The sequence below is a fragment of the Cebus imitator genome, unplaced genomic scaffold (genome assembly GCF_001604975.1).
Source record: "Cebus imitator isolate Cc_AM_T3 unplaced genomic scaffold, Cebus_imitator-1.0 Scaffold131, whole genome shotgun sequence".
Classification (NCBI taxonomy): domain Eukaryota; kingdom Metazoa; phylum Chordata; class Mammalia; order Primates; family Cebidae; genus Cebus; species Cebus imitator.
Genome location: NW_016107446.1, coordinates 1539768 through 1552165, shown reverse-complemented (window position 1 = coordinate 1552165; position 12398 = coordinate 1539768). Strand labels below are relative to the sequence as shown.

General features: G+C 45.1%; 1 pseudogene across 1 annotated transcript; it reads left to right on the top strand.

Moving 5' to 3' along the window:
- The first annotated feature begins 2553 nt into the window (after positions 1–2553).
- Positions 2554–4581, top strand: LOC108312911 (annotated as a pseudogene). The gene has a single exon (XR_005202244.1). The product of XR_005202244.1 is annotated as a heparan-alpha-glucosaminide N-acetyltransferase-like (transcript).
- Positions 4582–12398: the final 7817 nt, after the last annotated feature.

Here is a 12398-nt window from a genome sequence, read left to right as displayed (position 1 = left end):
GTTTTGTGTACATACAAATATACATACACACATATGTATATAAAGCCTGTTTTCAGGAGCCCCTTGCAAATTCGGAACTCCTCTAGCCATCCAAGGCTTTGGTTTTCTCTTGAAAATCTTCCTTTGACCATTGATATGCTTGGTTTCTGTGGTTCCATTTGAGAGCCTGCATCATCTCAGCATTTCTCAGACCTGGCCCAGCGCACACCTTTCCAGCTACCTGTCCTTCAGCTGTCCACCTGGTAGCTGAGGCGGTTCCTTCATGCCATCCTACTGCCTTTCTGCAGAGCACAGACCATTCTAACAGAGCCGCACAGAGTGGCTGCTGCTGCCTACACAGAGCGAAACCAATTGTGTCTTCTTGTTCAATGAAAAACATTCATGTCTTTTTTTTTTTCTAGTCAGGAAAGTATCCCCAGGCATGCTTTAAGACATGACACCCTTGGCATCAAATCTAGCAGATATTTATCCTGTCTTTGTCTCAAGAAAATGATTCCTAAATGAGCTATTGTTCTCTGTGAACCAAGTACTAATTAGCATGGCTTTAGTGTGGACTTTCCTTTTCCAAAAAATCATATTTTCCTGATAGAGGAGCAGGTGTGCTAGAGTCAAGGGAAAACCATGACCAGCGGGTTAATTGCGAAGCCCAAAACTGTGGCATCAGAGCAACAGGAAACAATCCTACTGTTCTAAGTCTGCAAGGCAGTTTCACACTGCAAGAAGGGGCACCTGATGCCTGTGGGAGCCTGGACTGGCACAGATCTTGTACATGGGTCAGCCAGAGAAGGATGACATACAACATAACTCATTCTGCCAGAGAGAAACAGAGGCTTTATCCTTGAGGCTGCCCCCTTGAATTAAGATTATGCCACCCAGGATCAGAGAGGCTGAATGTCCCACTCAAGGTCACACAGAGCTTTTTGGCTTATGGTGTGGTGGATTAAATGTTTAAACTCATTTTTATTTTTTTTTAATTGTGGTGAAATATACATAACAGAATACACTATCTCCACCATTTTTAAATATCTAGTTTAATGGCATTAGGATCATTTCACGTTGTGCAACCATGGCCACCATCCATCTCCAGAATGTTTTCACTTTCCAAACTGAAACTCCATCTGCATCAACTCTGGCCCCTTTATTCTTGGGGCCAATCCCTTAAATTAAGATGATGTTACCAGGATCAGAGAGGCCAAGTGCACCAGTTGACATCACACAGAGCTTTTGTACCCAGACTTTCGTTTTCATTGCCCCCCACCCCCAACACACACACACACACACACACACACACACACCCCTATTTTGAACCAATTAACTTCTGATTCTCTCCTTCCCTGCAGTCACTGGCAACCTCCATTCTACTTTCCGTCTCTATGAATTTGACTATTTCTGGTACCTCATAGAAGTGGAATCATACAATATTTACCTTTGTGTGAGTGGTTCACTTCACTTAGTTTAAGGACTTCAGGCTCATCCATGTTGTAGCATGTGTCAAAATGGCCTTCACTTTTTAGGCAAAATAATATTTTTCACATATATATACTATATGTATAATATATATATAATTACATGTACACCTATAGATGAAGAAGTTCTGTTTATCTATATGAATAAAGAAAATGTTGTATTTATATACATATATATACACTCACATATGTATATTCATATACATTCATTCATCAAGGTACTCTTGAGTTGCTTCTGCCCTCTGGCTATTGCAAATAATATTGCTAAGGTAACCCAACTGGGACTAAGGGCCAACATGGGTGTACAAATATCTCTGTAAATTTAAAGATAATTGTTGTTGTTGTTTTGTTTTGTTTGAGACAGAGTCTTGTTGGGTTGCCCAGGCTAGAGTACAGTGGCAATCAGCTTACTGCAACCTCCGCCTCCCAGATTCAAGGGATTCTCTTGCCTCAACCTCTGAAGTAGCTGAGATTACAGGCGCGCGCCACCATGACTGGCTAATTTCTGTATTTTTACTAGAGATGGGGTTTCACCATGTTGGCCAGGCTGGTCTCAAACTCCTGACCCCAAGTGATCCGCCCACCTCTGCCTCCCAAAGTGCCCAGATTACAGGCATGAGCCACCGCACCCAGCCTTAAAGATAATTTTTAAGTTTAAATTGATTTTTAGAAAATATACAATTGCATTTTCTGCTGATGGAGCCTAACTGATATTTGAGCTAGGCTGTCACCATTTTACGGTCTGTTTCCATTCTATTTAGCCTGCTTGGGTGGCTTTACAAACACAGGCTCTGGTTCTTCCTTTAGTCTAACCAAAGACATAAAGACAAAGTAGGCACAGTTGGCGGAAGAGTGGCTCAGCCCTTGCAGAATGTCCCTCCCGAGGACACAGTGTGATTTGGTTCCCTGATGCACCAGTGCCTAAGATAGTTCCTGGCACCGAGGAGACTCTCAATACATTTTTTGGGGGATGGATAAATGAAAAAAAAAAAAAGGAAACTTTTTAAAATCAATGGATTGTATTAATCTATTTGTTTTTAAACAAATTTATCTTTAACCAAATTTAAATGTGTATCTAGTTGTAGAGCTTATTTTCTGTAATAACCGTTGCAGATGGGAGCCATGAGTTTGTGAATGAATAGACAACGGCACGCCTGGAAAACAGAGCGAAGTCTCCTTTGTGCCTTTAGCGCTATAAGGAACCTTTAAAGAAAAATCTTTGAGGTGCTGCCACCGGACTTAGACAAAAAAAGACACGTGTTGCTGAAGATGGATCAGGCTTTGTTACTCATCCATAATGAACTTCTCGGGACCAACTTGACTGTCTGCTGGAAATCGGAATCCTGTCATCACTGCTTGTTTCAGGTTCTGGTAAATGTTCCTCAGAGTCCAAAAGTGGGGAAGCCTAGCACTGTAGCCATCCCTGTCAGCACCCAGCACCGATCCATCCTACAGCTGAATGACGCCTTGGAAGAGAAAGAAGTTTGTAGGCTGGAATACAAATGTGGAGAATTTTGAAACTATTCTCTCGGTAAAGTACATCCATAATGGAGTTAGTGAAATTGCCTGTGACCGGGCTGTGAAGGAGGATCCAGCCGGCAGTAACCTTCCTGTGAGCACTGCATTCCTTATTGGTCTCACTCTCATCATTGTGATATCTTTTCTGAGGCTCTTGTGGAGTTTGGATGACTTTAATAATCGGATTTCTAAGGCCATAAGTTCTCGAGAAACTGATTGCCTCATCAATTCTGAGCTGGGATCTCCCAGCAGGACAGGCCCCCTATGGTGACATCAAGCCAGCAGTGTGGCGTCCGTTTGCCTTGCCACTCCCTCTCCACGGTATGGACACCTTCAGGGAGATTGCTGTCATACTCATGGTCTTCGTCAATTGTGGAGAAGGGAAATACTGGTACTTCAAACACACAAGTTGGAATGGGTTGATGGTGGCTGACCTCGCGTTCCCATGGTTTGTATTTATTATGGGATCTTCCATTTTTCTATCAATGACTTTTATACTGCAATGGGGATATTCAAAATTCAGATTGCTGGGGAAGATTGCATGGAGGAGTTTCCTGCTAATCTGCATAGGAATTATCATTGTGAATCCCAATTATTGCCTTGGTTCATTGTCTTGGGACAAGGTGCGCATTCCTGGTGTGCTGCAGTGCTTGGGGGTGACTTGCTTTGTGGTTGCTGTGTCGGAGCTCCTCTTTGTTAATCCTGTGCCTGAACATTGTGCCTCGGAGAGGAGATGCCTTTCTCTTCGAGACATAATGTCCAGCTGGCCCTAGAGGCTGCACATCCTGGCGCTGGAAGGCCTGTGGCTGGGCTTGACACTCCTCCTGCCAGTCCCTGGGTGCCCTACTGGTTATCCTGGACCTGGGGGCATTGGAGATTTTGGCAAGTATCCAAACTGTACTGGAGGAGCTGCAGGCTACATGGACCCGCCTGTAGCTGGGAGACGATTGCCTTTACCATCGCCCATCTTCTGCTGTGCTTTCCCACACCGAGGTGGCCTATGGCCCCGAGGGCATCCTGGGCACCATCCACTCCATCGTGATGGCCTTTTTAGTAGTTCAGGCAGGAAAAATACTATTGTATTACAAGGCTCAGACCGAAGACATCCTGGTTCGATTCACTGCTTGGCGTTGTATTCTTTGGCTCATTTCTGTTGCTCTGACAAAAGTTTCTGAAAATGAAGGTTTTATTCCAGTAAACAAAAATCTCCGATCCCTTTCATATGTCACCATGCTCAGTTCTTTTGCCTTCTTCGTCCTGCTGGGCCTGTACACGGTTGTGGATGTGAAGGGGCTGTGGACAGGAACCCTGCTCTTTCATGCAGGAATGAATTATATTCTGGTGTATGTTGCTCATGAGGTGTTTGAGACCTACTTATCCTTTCAGTGGAAGCTGGAGGACAACCAGTCCCACAGGGAGCACCTGACTCAGAACATTGTTGCCACTGCCCTCTGGGTGCTCACTGCCTACAACCTCTAGAGAAAGAAGATTTTTTTGGAAAATCTGATGGCTCCTGCTGACATGTACTGCTGGGAGACTCTAGTGGGCCTGTAGGGAGGACTGAAGCAGCCTTCATTAAAGGGAAGCAATCATAAGTAAAAAAAAAAAAAAAAAAAAAAATCTTTGATACGTTGCAGCTGCATTAGAATGGCTAAAACAAAAATTATAAACTCTCATCTCTTAACTGCAACTCAAGCTGGCAACTCCCCAAAAAATTGTTAAAGAAGATGCCTGTGTGTCAGGTGACTATGAGCACGATTCTACGGCTTAACACGAAACTATGCATTGCACCGCATACAGGAGCAAGTGGTTTCTTAGCCCGGAGCCTCGGGGTTGCAGGAGGCAACAACCACACGCAGCAGCTGGTGGTTCCTTCACTGGGAAGCCTCAAGGTTGGCTGGGGTGTGGCTGATCTGGGCTGGGTTCAGCTGGGCCATCTGCTTCTGAGCATCAGCCGGGGGTGGCTTCTTGAGGGAGTCTGCGCTCAGAGTCACTCTGTGACCCTGGCGAAGGAGCCAGCGCGTCTGGGGGAAGCTCTGGGCGTGGCCAGGCACAGGCAAATAGTGGAGAGCGCTAGCCGAAGCAGCAAGGCCTGTAAAGGCGCCTTCACTCCCACTTTAATTTATTGGCCAACGCTAGTCCCGTGGCCAAAGTTAAAGGAAGGGGGAAAGTGGGAAATATGTTCTACCTTTTGTGGGAAAAATTGTAAAGTCACGGAGAAAAGATCTAAATACAGAAAGGGCTGGAGAATTGGACCAATAATGGCACCTTCCACATCCGGCTAATGAAAAATATGGTGGCTTGCTCGGGAGGTGGTGCTGCAGCGTGAGATCCACTCAGCTGAACATCCCCACCATCACAATGAAGCCCAGGGAGGGAAGACTCTGAGGGGGTCCTTCGGCAGAATCTGGTTGTCACAGACTGAATGTTTCTGTCCCCCCACAATTCGTATGTTGAAATCCTAAAGCCCAACATGATGGCATGAAGCCGCGGGGTTTGGGGAGGTGGTTAGGTCAGGAGAGTGGAGCCCCCACGAATGCGATTCGTGCCTTCATAAGACGAGACCAGAGAGCTCCCTCACCCCTTCCGCCAAGTGAGGACACAGCCTGGAGGCGCCACCTATGAACCAGGAAGTGAATCCTCGCCCGACACTGAACCAGCCCACATCTCCATCTCTGACTTCCCGCCTCCAGAACTGTCAGAATAAATGCTTGATGTTTACGCCACAAATATAACCAGCCCATGGTATATTTGTTATCGTAGCCTGAACTAAGACACTAATAGTAGAATACAAAGGTAAGAATTACAGTAGCACTTACAGTGCTCCTTAAGAGTGTGCCTTTGCATGATGATTGCCATGCCAGGCCTCACGCAGCAGCTGACAGGTTGAGACTCCTAACAGGGAGTCACCTATGCAGGGAGCACCTGTCACTTTGCCCGGGCCTTGACATAGAATCCAATCCTTAGAACCCTCACTAGGTAACACAGATGATTTTCTGACTATTAATGGCAGTAAACCTTGCTCTTCCCTGTAAGAAAGAGGAACGTCTAGCTTCACCCTGAGCATGGGATCCCCTTTGCAAGGATAATCACTGTCAGAAGCTATTTTGATTTCACTGCTCACCCAGCAGTTGGAAGTGAGCACATGTGATTAGCTCAAAAGCTAACAGTAAGACATCTCCAGCTGCTGGCCTTGGAAACCAGGTATAGGGTCAAGTAATTACAGTACCATTTCCTTAAGCTCATGTTGCTATGGCAGGGCAGGTTTTATCAAAACTGAACATGTTGGAAGAGTCTCTGAGGCTGCTCTCTGGGCATATCATCTAAGTGGCCTACAACAGGGGTCCTCAGCCCCGAGGCCATGGAGTGGTAGGGGACCTAAGCTCCGCCTCCTGTCAGGTCAGCAGCAACATTAGATTCTCACAGGTGCGCAAACCCTATTGTGAACTGCGCATGCGTGGGATCTAGGTTGTACGCTCCATCCTCCTCCCCCGTCTGTGGAAAATCTGTCTTCCATGAAACCAGTCCCTGGTGCTAAAAAGGTTGGAGACCACTGGTTATAACAGGCAGGCCAGAAGTGGGCCCTGGGCTTTCCAGGTCTGCTCATCGTTGGGTTCCTGTAACAGTGGGAAGTGTTAGGGACAGGGAAGAGAGGGAAAACAGGGAACCCCTAGCATCACTGGTCCATTTCTGAGTGACTCAGACTTGGGTACATTTCCCTGAAGATCCTCTTCCATAAAGGTCTCGATGACTTTCATCAATCAGAAGGTGACTTGGGAAGCTGGACCTGGAAGGCAGAGTTTATGTAAAAAAAAAAAAAAAAAAGTGATGGAGGTTAGTAGTGATATTGTGAAAACAGAAATAAGGACAGAGACCCATTGGTCTAGAAACGGCTAGAAAGAAAAAACTTTTTAGTGTTAACTTTGCTAATTCACTCTGGTGGACTATAGACGTCTCCATTCCACAAAATGCATTATTGACGAATGACAGATGTTGACTAATCTGTGTCACAAGCAGTCTTAAAATACAGAAGCACAGGAATGTAGACTTAGCCTTTCTAGGTCATGGGCTACATAACAACATTTCAGTCAACAACAGACCCCATAAGCAACAGTGGTCTCCTAAGATTATAATGGAGCTGAAAAATTTCTATCACCTAGTGGTGTCTAGCCGCTGGAACATGGTAGCACAAGACACTACTCTTGTAATTGTGGTGATGCTGCTGTAAACACAACTACTGCCCTGCCAGTTGTACAAAAGTCTAACACATACAATTATGTATGGTACATAATACTTGATAATGATACTAAATAACTATATTACTGGTTTATGTATTTACTATACTATACTTTCATCATTATTTGAGGGTTTACTCCATCTACTTAATCCAAGACAGTTACTTTTGAAATGGCCTCAGGCAGGTTCTTCAGGAGGATTCCAAGACAAGGCATTGCTATCATAGGAGATGACAGCTCTGTGCATGTTACTGCCCCTCAAGACCTTCCAGTGGGACAAGATGTGGAGGAGGAAGACAGTGATATTGATGACCCTGACCCTGTGTAGGCCTAGGCTAATGTGTGTGTTTCTGTCTTAGTTTTTGACAAAAAAGTTTAAAATATTAAAAAAAAATTAGAAATAGAAAAAATCTGATAGACTAAGACATAAAGAATATATGTGCATAGCCGTACAATGCGTTTGTGTTTTAAGATAAGTGTTATTATAAAGGAGTCAAGATGTTAAATTAAAAAGTTTATAAAGTAAAAATTTATAGTAAGCTAAGGTCAATTTACTATTGAAGAAAAAAGCATTTTAAAATAAATGTTTAATACATTTTATAGGCCAAATGGACAGTATTTATAAAGTCTACAGCAGTGTACAGTAATGTTCTAGGCCTTCATATTCACTCACCACTCACTAACTGACTCACCCAGAGAAACTTCCAGTTCTGCAAGCTCCATTCATAGTAAGTGCTCCATACAGGTGTGCAGTAGGTCATACATCTGCATTTGTGTGAGTGCACCCTACAGTGTTTGCACAATGATGAAATCACCTAATGACACATTTTTCAGAATGTATCCTTGTTGCTAAGCAACACATGACTGTATTTAAATGTTCCTGAAGATACTGATCCTCTCCCCTTTAATTGCAATTGTCTTCTTTCCTCTCAGTCAACTCTAAGTTTTCTGGACAAGAAAACCTAGAGTTTTTTCTAGACAGTCTAGCTTCCCTGACAAGCTAGGCTGTAAGCTCCTTGAGGCAGGTATCTTCTTTGCCATATTGTCTCACTGGGGCACCTGAGGCTCCTGACATGAGTCTGGCACACAGGAAATGTTCAGTCAGCACCTTGAAATGAATGAGGTATGGGAACACACCCAGGATCACCACCATTGATCACCACTGAGACAGAGAGACTTAAACTGGGATTGGTCCCCACTGAGAGAGTGACTTAAACATCCCATCAGCATCTTTCAAGTTTAGGGTGGGAAGTGGTGGCAACAAAAGTTCCCATTGATGTCGGTGTTCTTTGTTTAGTGAGGAGGCACTTGCATGACTTATGCTATGTACTGAATTGAGTACCTCCTGCTCCCAAATCCATACAATGAAGCCCTAACCCCTAATGTGACTGTATTTGACAATAGGGCCTGCAGGAGATAATTATGGTTAAATAAACTCATAAGGACGGGGCTCTAATAAGACAGGATTATAAGAGGAGACACCAGGTGAGGAACAGCAAAAATGTGGCTGTCTGCAAGCTGGGAAGAGAGCCCCCATCAGAAACCAAATCAGTTGGCACCTTGATCTTGGACTTCCCAGTCTTCAGAACTGTAAGAAAGTAAATTTCTGTTGTTTCAGCCACTCAGCCTATGGTATCTGACAGTCAAACAGACTCTGGCTCATCTTAGTTATTCAAAATTTCCCACATTTACGGTCCTACTGATCGTATCCTCTTAGTGACTTTTACTGTGTTCCTCTTTCCCCTGTATTTCCAGGAACTTGGTAGTTAGAGCTTTAGGCTTGATTAGATTCCAGCTGATTTCCTCTGTCAAAAATTCTCATGGGCTGGGCACGGTGGCTAACGCCTGTAATCCCAGCACTTTGGGAGGTAGAGGCGGGTGGATCACTTGAGGTCAGGAGTTTGAAACCAGCCTGTCCAACATGGCAAAACCCTGTCTTTAAAAAAATAAAATAAAATAATTCTCATGGGTGGGCATTTTGTGATGCATCTCATGAAGAGATGTCTGGTGACTCCTTGCCTGGTGACGTTAGTGTGGCCCAGTGTGCTCAGGTGCTGTCAGCCTGCTCCACCTAACAAGTTTCCCATTCGTCGCTCTCCTAAATAGTCTAGCATCTGTTGTTGATTATTGTCTGGACTCATGATCCCTTGAAGGATGATACCTTCTTTTAAACAGGCCTCATCCTGGGCTGTGATCCCAAGTTTATGGCCACCTGTGGGTGGGCTGAGGAAGCAGGCAGCTACGGGACAAAAGCAAGAGAGAAGAACTCAACAGCAGGGAGCCTTCATGGCTGACGCTGTTCCTTTCCAATTGTCATTCACCCCATATTGCACAGAGGACCTAGAGGCTGGTAAATTTGTAGGCAGTGAGGTGCCGCGTTCCTGCTGCCACTGTCAATGCATGATGATACCTCAGTGTCCCCCTTAAAGCTCGTTTTTGGAGTAATTTTAGCTGATGACTGACTCCCTGCTCCACACCCCTATGCAGGCATTCTCAGTAGAAAGGCAGTTCTGGACACAGCACCATGTCATAAAATCCAGATTTTATTGTTGTTCTTGCCATAGCAGGTGGTCCCAAATGAAAATTGTGAACTTATCTCTTCTTGCTTTTCTCATTTGTCTTATCAGTATAGAATGTGTGTTGTTAGGTTGGATTAGATGATGCATTCGTCCATTTGCATTGCTAATAGGAACACCTGAAGCTAGGCAATTTATAATGAAAAGAGGTTTAATTGGCTCACAGCTCTGCAGGCTGTACAAGCATGGCACTGGCATCTGCTTCTAGTCAGGGCCTCAGGAAGCCTTCAATCATGGCAGAAGGCAAAGGGGGTGCCAGTGTGTCACAAGGCAAGAGCTGGAGCAAGAGAGAGAAGTGGAAATGCCACACACTGTTAAACAACAGAGCTCAGATGGACTCATAGGCCAGGAACTCACTTATTACCTCAAGGGTGACACCAAGCCATTTATAAGGGATCGGGCCCCATGACTCAAACACCTCCCAACAGGCCCTTCCTCCAACACTGGGGATCACATTTCAACATGAGATCTGGAGGACACAAATATCCAAACCATATAAGGTGATAATCTATCTGGTAAAAATTAAGCCCTTTTTAGATTTATGAAAGACTTAACACAACCTAAGTTTGCATCTATACTTGCCGTACATCTGATGTGGGTTGATGGAGAGCATTGATCCATGCAGTCACTCAGGGACCCTGCCACATCCGCCCTCAGGAAACTCTTCATGGAACAGGGAGCCTGGATTTCCATGAACTTACACAAAGAGCTTTTAGGACTCCTGTATTAGGTGGTTCTTGCATTGCTATAAATCCCTGAGATGGGGTAATTTATAAAGAAAAGAGGTTTAACTGGCTCACGGTTCTGCAGGCTGAACAGGAAGCATGATGCTGGCATCTTCTCTGCTTCTGGGGAGGTCTCAGGAAACATACAACCGTGGTGGAAAGGCAAAGAGGGTTCAGGGATGTCACATGATGAAAGCAGGAGCAAGAGAAAGAGAGTGCAGTGGGGTGCTACACACTTTACAGTGAACACAGGTCATGAGAAAACACTGTAACTGAGACAGCACCATGCCATGAGGGCTCCACCCCCATGATCCAAACTCCTCCCACCAGTCCCCACATCCAGCCCTGGGGATTACAGTGCAGTATGAACTTTGGGCAGGGACAAATATCCAAACTATTTCAAGTTTTTTGGGCCTGCTTACGAATGAAAACCATTTCGGAAGTCAGCCTGATATCTGCTGTTGCTACAATGTTGGGATGACCTGTAAGCCCCCTGGCTGCCTCTAATCACCAGAGACTCCCTGTGTCCACTGAAACAATGGCAAGTATTGAAACATACTCTGAATGGGCAAATCAGCTGGGTCAGTTCTTCACAGGGGCTTGGCCCAGAGTCCAGCAGACAGGAGGCACTCAATAAATAGTAGTTGTTTTTAATTTATAAATGAGACACCTGAGGCTCAGAGGGTTGGGTAACTGACCTCAAGTTACCCATCTGTGAGTGGCAAAACTGGGAAAATCCCCAGCTCAACTTGATCTGGAAAGTTCGGCCTCATTTCACTGGGCACAGTGCCTCTGCGGAGACACGGGCTGCTTTGTGGAGCCCTTGAGTGCTAGATGAACCCACAAAATTACTCATCAACTACAGGTAAGTGGGAACCATCGATAGCTTGGTGAGGGGTGACAACAAAAGTGACAACTTAAGAAACCCCAGCTGGCAGCACAGTGCAGGGTAGATTTCAGTGAACTGAAGCTAGAGGCAGGGAGACCCACTAAGATTCCATTTAAATAAGAGGCTGGACTCAGGTTGGGGTGTTAGCCAGGGAAACACCAGATGACTTCGGAAGAGCTTGCAAAGGAAGCAGGAGCAGAATGTGGTGACTGATCAGGGAATAAGGAAGAGACTGTTAGATGACATAGAGCTTCTGTGGGATCACAGGAAGATAATCCCAATATTGGCAAAGGGGACACTTGCTCCAGGATCTGAGAATTAGGAAACTGTGGAGTGACCTCTCAGCTAAGCACTAGTTATTTGGGTCACCAGGACTTGAAGAAGTCTGGGCAGATCTTATTCATAAGTGTGACTCAGTAAGAAAAAGAGCTGAGTTAATGGGACAGCAAGGCAGGCCTGTAAGCAGAAAAGTGTGTGTGTGTGTATATATGAGAAGGACTATGTGAGAAGAGGTGTGTGTGTCATGTAAGTGTGTAAGAGTGTGTTTATGAGTTAGTGTGTATGTGTTGGGTAGAGGTGTGTTTGTATATGTGTATGTGTATTTGTGTGTAGGATAGGAGTATGAGTGTGTGTGTTGGATAGGGGTGTGTATATGGATGTGTGTTTGTGTTGAGTAGAGGTGTTAGTGTGTGTGTTGGGTAGGGGTGTGTGTATGAATATGTATGTGTTGGATAGGAGTGTTTGTGTGTGTGTATGTGTGTTGAGTAGGGGTGTGAGTGTATGGATGTGTGTGTGTTGCGTAGGGCTCTGTGTGGATGTATATGTGTCAGGTAGGGGTATGTGTGGATGTGTGTGTGTTAGGTAGGGCTCTGTATGGATGTGCGTGTGTGTTGGGTAGGGGTGTGAGCAAATGTTTGTGTGTTGGGTAGAGCTGTGCTTATGTGGATGTGTATTGGGTGGGGGGGTGTGTGTATCAGTGTGTGTTGGGT